At 38.7% G+C, this 16,817-nt stretch overlaps 1 long non-coding RNA gene across 1 annotated transcript in view; it reads left to right on the top strand.

The window, feature by feature from the left end:
* Positions 1-16,817, top strand: part of LOC309650630 — a 56,036-nt gene that overhangs the window by 27,736 nt on the left and 11,483 nt on the right. The window contains exon 2 of the long non-coding RNA XR_014257656.1: positions 14,483-14,635. This is a non-coding gene — a long non-coding RNA (uncharacterized lncRNA). The remainder of the gene's footprint in view (positions 1-14,482; positions 14,636-16,817) is intronic.

The raw sequence follows: 16,817 nt of genomic DNA, 5'->3' as shown, positions 1-16,817 counted from the left end.
GATGCAAAAAGAATGGTTAAGGAATATTATTATTTACTTAGAGGCTTCGTGATGGTTCAGGAGTTTCAGTTCTTTTTTTTTTTTTTTAATTTAGTGCTATTTTTATTAATCTCAATATTAGCTCCAACTTCAGTGTGACAGGTTTTTTTTTGACATCTTTATTGGAGTATAATTCCTTTACAATGGTGTGTTAGTTTCTGCTTTATAACAAAGTGAATCAGTTATACATATACATATGTTCCCATATCTATTCCCTCTTGCATCTCCCACCCTCCCACCCTCCCTATCCCACCCCTCTAGGTGGTCACAAAGCACAGAGCTGATCTCCCTGTGCTATGCGGTTGCATCCCACTAGCTATCTATTTTACGTTTGGTAGTGTATATATGTACATGCCACTCTCTCACTTTGTCACAGCTTACCCTTCCCCCTGCCCATATCCTCAAGTCCATTCTCTAGTAGGTCTGTGTGTTTATTCCCATCTTGCCACTAGGTTCTTCATGACCTTTTTTTTTTTTTCCTTAGGTTCCATATACATGTGTTAGCATACTGTATTTGTTTTTCTCTTTCTGACTTACTTCACTCTGTATGACAGACTCTAACTCCATCCACCTCACTACAAATAACTCCATTTCATTTCTTTTTATGGCTGAGTAATATTCCATTGTATATATGTGCCACATCTTCTTTATCGATTCATCTGATGATGGACATTTAGGTTGCTTCCATGTCCTGACTATTGTAAATGGAGCTGCAATGAACATTTTGGTACATGACTCTTTTTGAATTATGGTTTTCTCAGGGTATATGCCCGGTAGTGGGATTGCTGGGTCATATGGTAGTTCTACTTTTAGTTTTTTAAGGGACCTCCATACTGTTCTCCATAGTGGCTGTATCAATTTACATTCCCACCAACAGAGCAAGAGGGTTCCCTTTTCTCCACACCCTCTCCAGCATTTACTCTTTCTAGATTTTTTGATGATGGTCATTCTGACGGATGTGAGATGATATCTCATTGTAGTTTTGATTTGCATTTCTCTAATGATTAATGATGTTGAGCATTCTTTCATGTGTTTGTTGGCAATCTGTATATCTTCTTTGGAGAAAGGTCTATTTAGGTCTTCTGCCCATTTTTAGATTGGGTTGTTTGTTTTTTTGTTATTGAACTGCATGAGCTGCTTGTAAATCTTGGAGGTTAATCCTTTGTCAGTTGCTTCATTTGCAAATATTTTCTCCCATTCTGAGGTTGTCTTTTCACCTGGTTTATGGTTTCCTTTGCTGTGCAAAAGCTTTTAAGTTTCATTAGGTCCCATTTGTTTATTTTTGTTTTTATTTCCATTTCTCTAGGAGGTGGGTCAAAAAGGATCTTCCTGTGATTTATGTCATAGAGTGTTCTGCCTATGTCTTCCTCTAAGAGTTTGATAGTGTCTGGACTTACATTTAGGTCTTTAATCCATTTTGAGTTTATTTTTGTGTACGGTGTTAGGGACTGTTCTAATTTCATACTTTTACATGTAGCTGTCCAGTTTCCCCAGCACCACTTATTGAAGAGGCTGACTTTTCTACACTGTATATTCTTGCCTCCTTTATCAAAGATAAGGTGATCATATGCGCATGGGTTTATCTCTGGGATTTCTATCCTGTTCCATTGATCTATGTTTCCATTTTTGTGCCAGTACCTTACTGTCTTGATTACTATAGCTTTGTAGTATAGTCTGAAGTCAGGGAGCCTGATTCCTCCAGCTCCATTTTTCGTTTTCAATATTGCTTTGGCTTCTGGGTCTTTTGTGTTTCCATACAAATTGTGAAATTTTTTGTTATACTTCTGTGAAAAATGCCAGTGGTAGTTTGATAAGGATTGCATTGAATCTGTAGATTGCTTTGGGTAGTAGAGTCACTTTCACAATGTTGATTCTTCCAATCCAAGAACATGATATATCTCTCCATCTATTTGTATCATCTTTCATTTCTTTCATCAGTGTCTTATAATTTTCTGCATACAGGTTTTTTGTCTCCTTAGGTAAGTTTATTCCTAGATATTTTATTCTTTTTGTTGCAATGCTAAATGGGTGTGTTTTCTTAATTGCACTTTCAGATTTTTCATTATTAGTGTAAAGGAATGCAAGAGATTTCTGTGCATTAATTTTGTATCCTGCTACTTTACCAAATTCATTGATTAGCTCTAGTAGTTTTCCGGTAGCATCTTTAGGATTCTCTATGTATAGTATCATGTCATCTGCAAACAGTGACAGCTTTACTTCTTCTTTTCCGATTTGGATTCCTTTTATTTCTTTTTCTTCTCTGATTGCTGGTGCTAAAACTTCCAAAACTATGTTTAATAAATGTGGTGAGAGTGGGCAACCTTGTCTTGTTCCTGATCTTAGTGGAAATGGTTTCAGTTTTGCACCATTGAGGACGATGTTGGCTGTGGGTTTGACATATATAGCCTTTATTATGTTGAGGAAAGTTCCCTCTATGCCTACTTTCTGCAGGGCTTTTATCATAAATGGATGTTGAATTTTGTTGAAAGCTTTCTCTGAATCTATTGAGATGATCATATGGTTTTTCTCCTTCAATTTGTTAATATGGTGTATCAAGTTGATTGATTTGCGTATATTTAAGAATCCTTGCATTCCTGGAATAAACCCCACTTGATCATGGTTTATCATGTGCTTTTAATCTGTTGTTGGATTTTGTTTGCTAGCATTTTGTCAAGGATTTTTGCATCTATGTTCATCAGTGATATTGGCCTGGAGTTTTCTTTCTTTGTGACATCTTTGTCTGGTTTTGGTATCAGGGTGATGGTGGCCTCGTAGAATGAGTTGGGGAGTGTTCCTCCCTCTGCAATATTTTGGAAGAGTTTGAGAAAGATAGGTGTTAGCTCTTCTCTAAATGTTTGATAGAATTCACCTGTGAAGCCATCTGGTCCTGGGCTTTTGTTTGTTGGAAGATTTTAATCACAGTTTCAATTTCAGTGCTTGTGATTGGTCTGTTCATATTTTCTATTTCTTCCTGGTTCAGTCTCGGCAGTTTTGCATTTCTAAGAATCTGTCCATTTCTTCCAGGTTGTCCATTTTATTGGCATAGAGTTGCTTGTAGTAATCTCTCATGATCGTTTGTATTTCTGCAGTGTCAGTGGTTACTTCTTTTTCATTTTTAATTCTATTGATTTGAGTCTTCTCCGTTTTTTTCTTGATGAGTCTGGCTAATGGTTTATCAATTTTGTTTATCTTCTCAAAGAACCAGCTTTTAGTTTTATTGTTCTTTGCTATTGTCTCCTTCATTTCTTTTTCATTTATTTCTGATCTGATCTTTATGATTTCTTTCCTTCTGCTAACTTTGGGGTTTTTTTGTTCTTCTTTCTCTAATTGCTTTAGGTGCAAGGTTAGGTTGTTTATTCGAGATGTTTCCTGTTTCTTGAGGTAGGCTAGTATTGCTATAAACTTTCCTCTTAAAACTGCTTTTGCTGCATCCCATAGGTTTTGGGTGGTCGTGTCTCCCTTGTCATTTGTTTCTAAGTATTTTTTGATTTCCCCTTTGATTTCTTCAGTGATCAGTTCGTTATTAAGTAGTGTATTGTGTAGCCTCCATGTGTTTGTATTTTTTACAGATCTTTTCCTGTAATTGATATCTAGTCTCATAGCTTTGTGGTTGGAAAAGATACTTGATATGATTTCAATTTTCTTAAATTTACCAAGGCTTGATTTGTGACCCAAGATGTGATCTATCCTGGAGAATGTTCCATGAGCACTTGAGAAAAATGTGTATTCTGTTGTTTTTGGGTGGAATGTCCTATAAGTATCAATTAAGTCCATCTTGTTTAATGTATCATTTAAAGCTGTGTTTCCGTATTTATTTTCATTTTGGATGATATGTCCATTGGTGAAAGTGGGGTGTTAAAGTCCCGTACTATGATTGTGTTACTGTCAATTTCCCCTTTTATGGCTGTTAGTATTTGCCTTATGTACTGAGGTGCTCCTATGTGGGGTGCATAAATATTTACAATTGTTATATCTTCTTCTTGAATCGATCACTTGATCATTATATAGTGTCCTTCTTTGTCTCTTTTAATAGTCTTTATTTTAAAGTCTATTTTGTCTGATATGAGAATTGCTACTCCAGCTTTCTTTTGATTTCCATTTGCATGCAATATCTTTTTCCATCCCCCCACTTTCAGTCTGTATGTGTCCCTTGGTCTGAAGTGGGTCTCTTGTAGACAACATATATATGGGTCTTGTTTTTGTATCCATTCAGCCAGTCTGTGTCTTTTGGTGGGAGCATTTAATCCGTTTACATTTAAGGTAATTATCGATATATATATTCCTATTCCCATTATCTTCAATGTTTTGTGTTTGTTATTGTAGGTCTTTTCCTTCTCTTTTGTTTCCTGCCTAGAAAAGTTCCTTTAGCATTTGTTGTAAAGCTGGTTTGGTGGTGCTGAACTCTCTCAGCTTTTGCTTGTCTGTAAAGGTTTTAATTTCTCCATCAAATCTGAATGAGATCCTTGCTGGGTAGAGTAATCTTGGTTGTAGGTTTTTCTCCTTCATCACTTTAAATATGTCCTGCCACTCCCTTCTGGCTTGCAGAGTTTCTGCTGAAAGATCAGCTGTTAACTTTATGGGGATTCCCTTGTGTGTTATTTGTTGTTTTTCCCTTGTTGCTTTTAATATGTTTTCTTTATATTTAATTTTTGATAGTTTGATTAATATGTGTCTTGGCATGTTTCTCCTTGGATTTATCCTGTATGGGACTGTCTGTGCTTCCAGGACTTGATTAACTATTTCCTTTCCCATATTAGGGAAGTTTTCAACTATAATCTCTTCAAATATTTTCTCAGTCCCTTTCTTTTTCTCTTCTTCTTCTGGGACCCCTATAATTCAAATATTGGTGCATTTAATGTTGTCCCAGAGGTCTCTGAGACTGTCCTCAGTTCTTTTCATTTTTTTTTCTTTATTCTGCTCTGCAGTAGTTATTTCCACTATTTTATCTTCCAGGTCACTTATCCATTCTTCTGTCTCAGTTATTCTGCTATTGCTCCCTTCTAGAGTATTTTTAATGTCATTTTTGTTTTTTTCATTGTTGCTTGGTTTCTCTTTTGTTCTTTTACGTCCTTGTTAAATGTTTCTTGCATTTTGTCTATTCTATTTCCAAGATTTTGGATCATCTTTACTATCATTTTTCTGAATTCCTTTTCAGGTAGCCTGCCTTCTTCCTCTTCATTTGTTAGGTCTGGTGTGTCTTTACCTTGCTCCTTCATCTGCTGTGTGTTTTTCTGTCTTCTCATCTTGCTTATCTTACTGCGTTTGGGGTCTCCTTCTTGCAGGCTGCAGGTTAGTAGTTCCTGTTGGTTTTGGTATCTGTCCCCAGTGGCTAAGGTTGGTTCAGTGGGTTGTGTAGGCTTCCTGGTGGAGGGGACTAGTGCCTGTGTTCTGGTGGATGAGGCTGGATCTTTTCTTTCTTGTGGGCAGGTCCACGTCTGGTGGTGTGTTTTGGGGTGTCTGTGGCCTTCCTATGATTTTAGGCAGCCTCTCTGCTAATGGATGGGGCTGTGTTCCTGTCTTGCTAATCGTTTGGCATAGGGTGTCCCACACTATAGCTTGGTGGTCATTGAGTGAAGCTTGGTCTTAGTGTTGAGAGAGACCTCTTGGAGGTCTCTGGGAGATTTTTGTCATTTGGTATTATGTGGAGCTGGAAGGTCTCTTGTGGACCAGTGTCCTGAAGTTGGCTCTCCCATCTCAGAGGCACAGCCCTGATGCTGGCTGGAGCACCAAGAGCCTTCATCAACACAGCTCAGAATAAAAGGGAGGAAAAATAGAAAGAAAAAAAAAAAGAGGATAAAATAAATTAAAGTAAGATAAAATAAATTAAAGTTATTAAAATAAAAAAGTAAAAAACAATTATTAAGAAAAAAAGAAAGAAAATTTTAAGTAAAAAAAAAAACAAACAAAAAAAACGGACTGACAGAACCCTAGGACAAATGGTGAAAGCAAAGCTATACAGACACAATCTCACACAGAAGTATACACATACACACTCACAAAAAGAAGAAAAGGGGAAAAAATAATATATCTTGCTCCCAAAGTCCACCTCCTCAATTTGGGATGATTCATTGTCTATTCAGGTATTCCACAAATGCAGGTACAGCAAGTTGTTTGTGGAGATTTAATCTGCTGCTCCTGAGGCTGCTGGGAGAGATTTCCTTTTCTCTTCTTTGTTCGCAGAGCTCCCGGGGCTCAGCCTTGGATTTGGACCTGCCTCTGCCTGTAGGTCACCTGAGGGCATCTGTTCTTCGCTCACACAGGATGGGGTTAAAGGAGCAGCTGCTTCGGGGGCTCTGGCTCACTCAGGCTGGGGGGAGGGAGGGGTACGGATGCAGGGTGAGCCTGTGGCAGCAGAGGCCGGCATGACATTGCAGCAGCCTGAGGCATGCTGTGCATTTTCCTGGTGAAGTTGTCCCTGGATCACGGGACCCTGGCAGTGGCGGGCTGCACAGGCTCCCAAGAGGGGCGGTTTGGATAGTGACCTGTGCTCGCACACAGGCTTCTTGGTGGTGGCAGCAGTAGCCTTAGTGTCTCATGCCCGTCTCTGGGGTCCGTGCTGATAGCCACGGCTTGCGCCCGTCTCTGGAGCTCGTTTAGGCGGCACTCTGAATCCCCTCTCCTTGTGCACCAGGAAACAAAGAGGCAAGAAGAAGTCTCTTGCCTGTTCGGCAGCTCCAGACCTTTTCCCAGACTCCCTCCCAGCTAGCTGTGGTGCGCTAACCCCTTCAGGCTGTGTTCAAGCTGCCAACCCCAGCCCACTCCCTGCGATCCGACTGAAGCCTGAGCCTCAGCTACCAGCCCCCGCCGGCCCCAGTGGTTGAGCAGACAAGCCTCTTGGGCTGGTGAGTGCTGGTCGACACTGGTCCTCTGTGCGGGAATCTCTCTGCTTTGCCCTCCACACCCCTGTGGTTGCGCTCACCTCTGCGGCTCTGAAGCTTCCCCCATCTGCCACTCGCAGTCTCCGCCCACAAAGGGGCTTCCTAGTGTGTGGAAACCTTTCCTCCTTCACAGCTCCCTCCAACTGGTGCAGGTCCCGTCCCTATTCTTTTGTCTCTGTTGTTGCTTTTTTCTTTTGCCCTACCCAGGTACGTCGGAGTTTCTTGCCTTTTGGGAGGTCTGAGGTCTTCTGCCAGCGTTCAGTGGGTGTTCTATAGGAGCAGTTCCACGTGTAGATGTATTTCTGATGTATCTGTGGGGAGGAAGGTGATCTCCGCGTCTTACTCTTTCGCCATCTTCTCCCGGTCTCCTCTCAGTTCTTAATTGACCTTCCTGATGTCATCAATTTTAAGTCCGCTTGGGGCCAGCTGTTTGAAGCCACAGGACATTATCTCAATAGTTTAGGGTCATAAATCAAGGCATTAGTTTAAGTTAACAATCATGGGAAAGATTATGTTGGGCTTGCTTTTCCTTTGCTTCTACATTCCCTCACTTTACTCTTTAGTAACTGCTTGAATCTGCTCTTTGGAACTCAGGGAAGATCTAGGATCCTTTTCTACAAACAAGAAATGAGGAACACGGAAAGGCTTTTGTACCTGGGAAGGCAATGCAGAGTCCCGCTTGGTTTCGACAGCAGGGAGGAGTATGACTGGAACTTAGGAGATTTACTTGGCTGCCTCTTGATGCTTCAATGCATATTGATATCCAGGAACAGGAAATTGAAGTAAACATAGCTTAACAAATGTACAGTAAGCAGCGACTTGGACATATCAGGACCAAAATATGTGTGTTATCCCTTTGGGCAAGTAACCAAGACTAGCACATGAGCCAGCCAAGGGTGTGGGAAACATATAATGGGCAGGAGAGAAGAGAGGCAATAAATATCAGTGCTGCCTCAAGACCTTCTACAACAGTGGGAACTGTAGCTCATTCATTCTCGTTTCATAAGCCTTCATTTTTAGAAATCATAACCAGGTCACGGGACAGAGTGAACTTCACATGAGGCATGTGTGGATCTGAGCAGTGCAAGGCATTGTCTGGAGCAAAAGTTCTGCTCTGCTCATGTCCCACCAGCGCTGACCATATCAGTGTACACTAATTCAACCTCCAAATGCCAGTACCTGCATGTCTTCTCCAGAAGGCTTTCTCTGGCCACCAGATTCTGCTTTATCAATGCACGCAGCAGGCCAGAGCAGCATGGGATTAATGTCCTCTGGAAGGATCTGTTAGCCAGTAACTGGCAGGAGTGGCTACATAAATATTCCACTTCCTTCATCACTTGGGTGGATGTGTATGTTTTACACCATATCCCAAATTTCACTGGTTCGATTAAGCTCCAGTTACCAATAGTAGTTAATTGTTTGAAAAACTGTATCATTATTTCTTGCCTCCCTCTTCCCTTTTTTCCCTCTACTCTGCCAGTGTTTTCTGACACCATCTCCTAAATAAACTGCCTTCACACTCAAAACCTCAGGGTCTCAGGGTCTGCTTCTGGGGGAAATCCAGACAAAGTTGACTTCTGAGTCTACCATTTTGTGGTGCTTCAGGATTCTACAGATTTCTTGAGAAAAAAACTGTGTGTTAGGTTCAGTTCTGTCTCTTCTTCTCATTTGAGGGGACCTTGGCTCCATAAATCTATTTTGTCTCTTCAACCCAGTGAGACTGCCAAAACACTCTGCTGGTTTTTCTGCCTAAAGCTACACACTCCCCGCCCCAATTCTTTGCTTCCCTCTTCCCATCTACATCAGCAAATGGCTCCAGTAGAACAATAGCTGCCAAATATTATCTATTTTCTCTGCAATTTCTTACTCTCTGGAATCTTATCCCCTCTCATCCTAGTAATATCAGCAACTCCCCAGTGTCTTTATACAGATGTTCAAATTTTATCTGGTTGTATCTATTCATTCCTAATTAGATCATTGTTCTATCATAAGCTACTTCAACATAGTTGGAAGCCTATTCATCAAATAATTATAATTTTTAATTCTAGAAATTCTACTTGATTCTTTTTCAAATCTGTTTGGTAATCATTTGTAGTTTGCTGTTTCTTGCAACTTTTTCAAATTTGTTTTTAATTTGCTTTTATCGTATAAAACGAGGCTATTTAGTAATGTTTATCTGTGAATTATAGGATCTAAATTCTTGGTACACATGTTTCAGGATTTTATATTGGTGCTTGCACATGGTGTTTTGTTTCCTTGTGTGCTCAGTGATTTTCTTTAATCTGAAGGGCTCATTTTCCTTGGAAAATTATCTATTTACCTGAGAAATTTTTGAAATCTGTTTAAGGTTCATTCTTCTAGAAAGGATTTACTTGTTTTTAGCCAAGTACTTGGAACATTACTAATCTGGACAGCTGGTGCTCATGGTTTGAAGTTTTTTGGGCCACACGAGTAAAGTGAATTTGAATGGAAATCTGCATTAAGGCTGACTTCTGCTTACAAGTTCCCAAGGATAATGACCTCTGCTTGTCACCAAGGCACTTTCCCCTGGGTTCACAGAGGGGGTAGAACTCTGGAGTCTCATTTTCATAGGGGAAGTTTCTCCTTTTGGACTTGAGTTTTGTCTTCTGCTGTCCACCTTTCTCTTAACCTTGAAAGTTGCAATCATGTTCCTCATATTTGACAAATGTCTTTAGGGTAAAAGTGACATATAGGCTCTCTTACTTTTTACTTTCATATATATTTTGGTGTGATTAAATTACTTATTTATTAGTAGTTCCTATGTGGTTTTAAGAATATTTTCTAAAAATATAATTTATTTGACATTTTAAATTGCTTTCTTTTAGAAGGTAGGATCAGATGTCTAATACCTAATACCCTAATAAACATAGACACACTTTTTAAAGAAGATTTTGAAATGTGTAGTATAATCTCCACTTGGTGAATCCTGATAAAAAGAAAAAATAAAATTTAGGTCAGTAATTGGACTGAGACAAATTCTCACTATAACATTTACTACTTTATTTAAATTTATCTAGCTAGTTATCCATTCTATGGCCTCACTCATCCATTCTATGGCCTCATCTCAAAATTTTTTCATTGAAACATATTCTAAGAAGATGAGAAAATAAGAAGACTATTGTTTTAGTCAGATATTATTCACCTAAATTGACTTGGGTTTCAAGCTTTGATCCACCTGCTTGGGCAAATAGTATCAAGTCTTTTGAACACAAATTTCTTCCTGAAAATGAAGATATCATCTTCCTGAAAATGCAAGAATATCTTACAGAACTATTTTGAAGAATAAATGGGAAAACTCAGTAATTTATAAATATTTATTGGGCAATGACAACATATTAGGTCCTGTGATTGTTACCAAGTCCAAGTTTGTACTGCTCGCCACAATAAATCAAGAGGCAAGGTGTTAAGGCAAGGAATAAAAAACCATCTTACCTGAGTTAGAATTTAGGCTTCTTTTATACTAAAAGGGGAAGAGGGTGTGGTTGGTTGTTGCAGACTTCTTGGTGCCAGCCAGACCCCAGAGAGGATGTGATAATCCTTTGTTCTTGCAACTATCCACATAGATCTGGTCACTATGTTCCTGTAAACCTCCAAGACAAACATTATTTTCTGTTCTGCAATTTTTTGTTTTCTCTATGTGAATGAAAAAGTGTTATGGCTTTAAAGGTCAAACCTGGGAGGCAGAACCTTGAGAAAGGGCTACTATGTGTATTTCAAGCTATAGGCAGCATTCTTTTACAAAGGTGCAGAGTCAGCATGACTAAGCACAGCCAACAGGTCACAAAGGTTAGAGCTAAAGGAGTAGATCTAATAAGGATTCATTTTTTTTCTCTGTTACATGATGGTTAATTTAACTGAAATATTATTTCTTCTTGGGCCCCAAGCCTGCCAGTATTTGGCTTTCCTGGCTCTTAGTCCTTCAGACTCAGACTGAAACTAAACCTTTGGCTCTCCTGGGTCTCCAGCTCACTCTGAAGATCATGGGATTTACCCATCTCCATAATCACATGAGCCAATTCCTTAATATAAGTAAGTCTCTTTCAATATAGTAGACATCCTACTGGTTCTGTTTCTCTGGAGAACTTTGACTAACACACGGCCTAAGCTAAGCACCAAAGATATCCAGATACCTAAGACAGCATCTGCAGCTGATTAGCCTGTCATTTGTGGGCTTATGAGAAAGTATTTGTCACTGAGTATATGGTCATAATTAGTTTTATTTTCCTTAAGCATGCTAATTAAATATGGATATAGAGGGACATTAAAATATTTAAAGTGCAGAAAAAATTAAAGAATTAACCTCTTATATATACAATATATATATTTTTAACACCTAAATATTAGAGAAAATGAGGGATGATCATCAAAGAATTGCAAAAGAATGTGGCCTCACAGGCCAAATACCAATGAGCTAATGAAAATGAAATAGAAAAACATTGATTTCGATACAGACACATAATGTTTAGCTAAAGAAAGTGAGAAGGGGAAATCACAGTTTACTAAATGCAACAATAACAGTAGCAAAAAATTCCTCTATCCCTGAACTCCATTTACTCGTTTACTAGATTGTTGCAAAAACCAATCTGTATCCCTGAATCCTGTTAATCTGAATAATATTATTCATTAGAAAAGGTTATCTGAGAAGACTGAGGATCCTAAATATCCTGATCTGTTATTTTGAAAGAGACTGAAAGAGATTTACTCCCCAGACCCCTGTTTGTTAGCTTCCCTAAAAGCTACTGTAGAAATGTAGTGTTTTCAATTGTTATTAATTCTCATACATTTTATGTATATCTTCCAACTGAATGGCTTTCACTTCTATTGTGTGTTCTATCTTCTTTGTCCTGATGAGAAATTATTATAAGGACATTTTACTCTCTTCTATAAAAACAATTAGGGAAAAATTATCTCCAAATAGTAACAAACACTAAATTTGTTTCATTCAATCCAGCATTTAGTAGCATCTCCCAGCTGACAGCCTATGTAATGAAAGAAAGCAAATTCCATAGTAAAGAGAAACAGCTGCTTCTTCTGACATTATGAGTCTTGTAAATCCCTTCTTGTGAACAAAATGTAATCATCCCCATTTATTTCCAAAGGTAGGGGAGATTAGCTCCAAATAATGACAGTCAGAAACAAAGGTGACTAACAATCTCATTCAAACAACAGGAATATATATATGACCCATGGCTCTCGATTTCCCAGTTCTCCTTTGGAAGAGAATTATGGGAAGCTGGTTACAATAAGAATAATATTCTTTCAAATGAAGATCTCAGATTTTGAAAAGTTCTTTCTTGGGATGTCAGCACTGAAGAATAGGTTCAAATTGTCAAAGCTTATTTGAAATTGATAATGCAAATAAGTTTTAACAATAGGGAAATCAGTTTGTGTCAAAGCAACTTAAGCCATAGTGACTACCATTTTCTCCATCTGTCAAACAAATAACATTGAACCTCTTTTGAACAGCTGTTCAAACTAGCATGAGCTCACAGGCCTGAGGTCTAAATATGTAATTTGGCTGGCCCTAATAGTAATTGGGCTTTACCAAGTGAGTGTTCTTGAAAGTATATTTTGTCATTTGTTTCTAACATTTTCTTGACCATTTATGCCATTTTTTCTGCTTTTGCAACTTGTGATGATATCCTTATTCTTTTATTTATGCATTTTCTTCTTTATTATCAGTTTTAACTCAGATCTTAAGCCCATTTTTACAACCCCTACTCATAATGGCTTAGATAAAATAGTGTATTAGATTTTTTTTAATATTAGTTTTTCTATAATAAAGACAAACTCAAGTTGCCTGCAGCAAAAAGCTGGCATATTGACCTCTTGGGAATGTTTGCTAGAGGACCACACTCTCTATTCTCAACTTTTATACAGAAAACCAAAGGAGAACCATCTCAAGGGCAAAAATCAGAAACAAAGTCTATGGCATCAGACCCAAGCCACCACTTACTGCCTCCTGTTGGACCCCACTCTATATCTTGGGTGAGGAGATCTCTCTCTTCATGCACGGACAATATATAAAGATCATGAATCTGAAAAGATAAATAAGAGACCTTGAGAGTGAAGACAGGAAAAGAGAGGCAAGTTGGGGAGAGAAGGAATAGGGGACAGGTCTAAGAAAACTGGAAGATGCAAAGCTTTTATATCTCCCATCAAACCATCAATCAAATTTTTACACTCTAGATCCCTGAGAAGGGTCTCAAATACTCCAGGACTTACAGTGAAGTTAGAACTATAACATACAATGTTTGGGCTCCAGGGGCATGGGGAAATTCTATAGAAATTGCGGCAGATATTTCTAGTAATTACAGTGTTGTAATGGTTGCTAAACAAATCAATGAATTTGTACTAGTAGTAGAACATTTAAGTAAAATAAATCAATATACTCATGCTGGTTATGGGAAATTTAAGTTGAAAGAATAAATCTTTAAATGGATACACTGATGACTTCCAAATGTTGATTTCTAGCATAGACTTTTCCACTTTTAAAAATAGCACCAGGAAGAGTTAAACAGGCAAGAAGACTTTACTCAAGACTATTACAATAGGCCCTCTGTGTTTGCTAATTGGTGCTTGTCAAAGTTAGGTTCTTCCCCTCCCACGGAAACTGGGAGACGGGGTGCTATCTTTCTTGATGATTACATTTCAGAAGGATGGTTCCCAGGAGAAAGACATTAATGGGTTGTAAAACTGGCAAGAGGCTGGGAGAAGATTTACATCACAAAGCTGCAGAAAGAATTTACAATTGCAAGTTTTCTAAAGTAAATGCTCTAAGAAAAGGAAGCTTATAATCAGGAGGAAACCTGTCTAAGGATTAGTCAAGCTGAGGGGAATGTTAGGGCCACGTTGATTACCCCTGAATTGTATTTTTTACAACATTACCATTGGATGTCTAACTGGCACCTAAAACTTAACATGTCCAAACTGATCTCCAGCTATTCCTCCACAGAACCGTTCCTCCCACAGTCTCCCATCCTCAGAAATGATCAATCATCCTGGTCTCACTTAAAAAGTGTCCAGAATCTGACAATTCCTTACCATCTCCACTACGGATGCTACATATGGATTATTAAAATAGGTCAGAAGTGGTCTCCCTGCTTCTGATCTTGGCTCCCTTTCATTTATTTTAAACCCAGAAGTCAGAATGATCCTTTGAGAGTATAAGTCTAATTATGTTACTCTGCCCAAAACCTTCCAATGGCTTCCATCCCACTGAGGATATAATACAAAATTCTTACAACGGCCCCCAAGGCCCTCCTTCCCTCACCTCACGTTCTCTCTCTCAGCTCTCCTCTTACAGCTCTCTCTCCCCTGCTCTTCTCCAGTCACACTGGCCTCCTTGCGTTTCCGGGAACACACCAGGACCTAGTCACTCGCTATTCCCTCTGAGTAGATTACTGTCCCAGGATATCCTGATGGTTTTCTTCCTCACCAATTTTAGGTCTCGACTCAAATGTGCCTTTTTCAGTGAAGGTTTCCATACCACACCATCTAAAGGACACTCCCTCTCCACTTCCCTCCTTTATTTTTCTCTCTAGCACTAATGGCTGCCTGTCGGTTAGCTGACAGTACTACAAACCAGAGGGCTGACGCTGCTGCATCATTTTATATAAGGGACTTCAGCATCCATGGATTTGGGTATCCTCAGTAGTTCCTGGAAACAATCCCCTGTGGATACCAAGAGATGACAGGTATGTTACATTTGTCCTGTTTATTATCTGTCTCCCTCATCTAGACCCTATACACCTCCTGTTGACTGCTGTGTTCCCACTGCCTAACATAATGCCTGACATATGTCAGATGCTCTATAAATAGTTATTGAGCATTGAATGAATTATTGTCTCTAACACACACACGCACGCACACACACACTCAAAGAGAAAATTCAGACCCAATATACCAGTTCAGCATCATTTGTACCCCTTCTAAATTCTTCCCTGTATCCCTTCCCAGTAGAATCTAGGTTGATTCTGCCAATAAGAGGCAGTTAAGAGCAAAAGAGAAGATAGCAAAAGAGAGCTTTTGGAGAGTAAAATAGAAGGCATTATCTTCCTCTACCTGCAGTGGACCAACAGGTGGGACAGAGTAGATGCGAGGTTTGTAGTCCGTCCTGGGCATTCTCCTGTGACTCATGTGTCTTAGAATCAAGGTAGCAGCCTCTCTACCTCCTGAAAGCACATGGCTGTTTTCTTTGACATGCAGTAGTTTGATAAGCCCCAATCTTCTTTATTAAATCCCTTCCTGTTCAATTTTCTTACCTGACCAAACTCTGAATAATACACCAAACTTACAAGTATGAATGCATCAATACGAATACATACCAAAATACACAATTAAAAAAATCTTCACCTACAACCATGACTCTCAGTCCCCAGGCTAAAGTTCCTTTCTGATCTTTAGTTCTATCATTTAATTGCCCTCCAGAAAGACTGCACCAATTACATTAGAATCAGCAATATAAGAAGAATGCTGGAAACTACTAATTTGGATGCTCTCACTCTCTTTTATCAGTTTGATAAGTCAAAAATAGTATATCTTAAAAAAATCTTGTCATTTAATTTATGGTGCATTTTTACTCAGAGGTTTATATTTTTATGACATTCATATGTGTTTTTTTTTATGGTTTGCCCTTAGAAAGGTATTTTCCCCCCAGGCTTATATAGGTTTTTTTCACTATATTTTCTTCTATCACTTTCTCCCTTATTTTAAATATCACTATTATTTTTCTCTAAAATATGGATATTTTTATTCCACTTCTGATCCTTCAGTTCAAGTCCACTGAACTGAGTATATATTCTGTTGCTAATTACTCTGTTTCTTTTACTCTTGCATTAGAGTTTATACTAATTTCATAAGGATTTATGGATTTATTTCATCCTTCGCAAGTGAAAAATGGACTTTTCTGTAAGAACGCTGGAGAACAACTGCACCCCTCCTGCCTATTCTCCTATTGGGACACCTGTGTTCTGGTCAGGCCCCTGTCTTACATTTCACACGTTGGGCTTTTCTAATAAGGTACTGATCTTGATTGGCAATGGGTGTGGGCTCCTATTTGATGCATTGTCATGGATTTAAGCACAGTTATTAGCTCTGTAAGTCTTGGGTAGATAAAGAAAAACCTCTCAATCCCACAGCCATTGCCAAAAAGCAGGAGGATCTGTAGCACTAGAATTGCATGACTGATTTTTCAATTGCATTAGTTTCTCCTGCTTTAAATCTGTTTCAGAGGTACAAGAAAACCCTACCAAAATTTACATCTTACATGTTTATTAGTTTGCTAGAGCTGCCATAACAGCTCTACAGCCACAGACTGGGTAGTTTAAACAAGAGAAATTTGTTTTCTCACAGTTCTGGAGGCTAGAAGTCTAAGATCAAGGTTTTGTTTGGCAGATTTGGTTTTTCCTAAGGCTTCTTTTCTTGGCTTGTTGATGGCCACCTTCTTGCTTTGTCCTCACATGACCTCTTCTCTGTGTATGCATCGCCATCACTTCTTATAAGGATACCAGCTTTATTGGATTATGGCCCACCCATATGACCCTGTTTAACCTTATTTATCCCTATAAAAACCCTGTCTCCAAATACAGTGACATTCTACAGCTTTGGAGGTTTATAAGTTCAACATATGAATTTTGGAGGACACAATTCAGTCTATAACACCATGGCCAGTGGAAATATCATAATGCTCTATTTAAAGGAGCCAATATGTGTAAGGTGTTCAGAACAGTTCCCAGCACATAATTAGGGCTCAGTCATTACTGGTGGTGAGAGTTACTATTACTGTTCATGTTGTGGCAGTGATTGTTTTTTATTAATTATTACTAGTATTTCGCAAACTAAGGCCATACAAATATCAACCTAAGGTAAAACTCTTTT

This window comes from Balaenoptera physalus (assembly GCF_965194825.1).
Source record: "Balaenoptera physalus genome assembly, chromosome: 20".
Lineage (NCBI taxonomy): Eukaryota > Metazoa > Chordata > Mammalia > Artiodactyla > Balaenopteridae > Balaenoptera > Balaenoptera physalus.
This window is presented reverse-complemented; position numbering and strand designations above follow the sequence as displayed.